Source organism: Onychostoma macrolepis, chromosome 17, assembly GCF_012432095.1.
Source record: "Onychostoma macrolepis isolate SWU-2019 chromosome 17, ASM1243209v1, whole genome shotgun sequence".
Lineage (NCBI taxonomy): Eukaryota > Metazoa > Chordata > Actinopteri > Cypriniformes > Cyprinidae > Onychostoma > Onychostoma macrolepis.
The window spans coordinates 31,840,635-31,842,437 of record NC_081171.1 but is presented as its reverse complement, the minus strand read 5'-3'; positions in this window follow the sequence as shown (position 1 = coordinate 31,842,437).

The window sequence follows — 1,803 nt, the reverse complement described above, 5'->3', positions numbered from 1 at the left end:
TGAAAAAAAAAATAACATAGGCCTACTGATCGCAATCCAGATGATTATCAACTTCAGGCTTTCCTCAGAAACACATTTAAGACATTTCAAAAGCCTTTAATAAAGATTTATTGTTTACCCTCATCCCAAACCCAAACCTTTCATTTTCAAATATGAAAATCCATCAAATAAATATAAATTATTACATGTGTAGACCTACGATAATCTAACAAGACTGAATTAAACCATGCAATTATTGCTGGGAAATCATATTTAAAGAATTGTTTAGCCAACAATGAAAATGTGCTGAAGATGTGTTCACCGTCAGTTCATCTGAGATCAGGATGAGTGTGTTTCTTCATCAGGTTTGTAGAAATGTGTGTCTGCATCAGTGTCTCAGCAATGGATGCTCTGCAGTGAATGGGTGCCGTCAGAATGAGAGTCCAAACAGCTGATAAAAACATCACAATAATCCACACCACTCCAGTCCATCAGTTAACATCTGGAGAAGACAAAAGCTGAAATATATAACTAAAATATGAGTCCAGAATCCATAATAACGCTTCCTCAGTGATAAAGTGCATCTGCTGTCGTCTCTCATCAAAATCCAGCCACATATTTGTTTAGAGCTGTTTTGTCTTGTAAACGCTGCTTGATCTGCAGATTTCTCTCCTGATTCACACCAGAACACTTCTTCACTGGAGGAAGCGTTATTATGGATTATAGACTCATATTTTAGTTAAAAACATCCTACATCTTAACGATGGATTTGTTTTTTACAAACGTAGCTTTCTACCGTAGAATGTTATTAAATAAAAATATTAAAAGCGACACAGTGGGAGTGTGCTGACAGTGGGTTTGCTCCAGCTGGTCTCAGGAAACAGCTTGCACTGGTGGTGCTTAATGTGCTCGTCTTCGTCAACCGCTGTTGTGTGGAAAAGAGCTGCAGGAATTCATTTCACATTTTGTTTTCCATGGAAACATGCACAGGTTTGAAAAGACATGAATGTAATGACAAGATTGTCCATTTTAAGCTTGAATGTCAAACTGATTTGATGTGATACTAGGTGCTGTGGATTACTCATCTGTAATGGACTACAGTCTTAGTAATGTAATCTAGGTTACTCATTTTAGACTACTTTTGGATTACTTGATCAAGCTTGTTTTAAACTTACCATCAAACGTGCCATACTGATATGACAAAGCAAAGAGAAACAAAATATATTCCATCATTTGATATCAACTTCATAAATTGCATTAAACATCCGAATATGATGTTAAATTCTTTGAAATATTAACTTCCTCTTGAGATATTTCATATAAATAGTTTTATATGTATATACTTTATGTCAAAGAGGTTTGGCTGATAAAAACATCTGTGAATCCCTGTATTACATGAACCTACATTAATAAAGATGAAAACAGCAATGACGTCTCACAGCCAGACTCTTCCAGGTTGGAATATTTGTCCAGAATCAAGAGTTACTGAAGGACGAGTGTTTCACAGCTATATTCACTAACTTGCATAATTAGCCGTTTCATACGTGGTCTAATTGCTTGAAAGGTGCTTTCTCCCCAAATTCAGATGCATGTTTCACTCATTTATTTACATGGCATTTGTGAATATAATCAAAGCTAACAGGTATGACACACAACAAGACTTTTAGAAAGAAAAATTAAAATGAGAAAGAATTAGGGAGAATCAATGAATGATGAATAATTTACCGCCAATCTATAAAACAGTAACTGTAATCTGATTAGAAGCATTTAAAATGTAATATACTCTAATATTTATATATTATATACTCTTATATACTCATTATA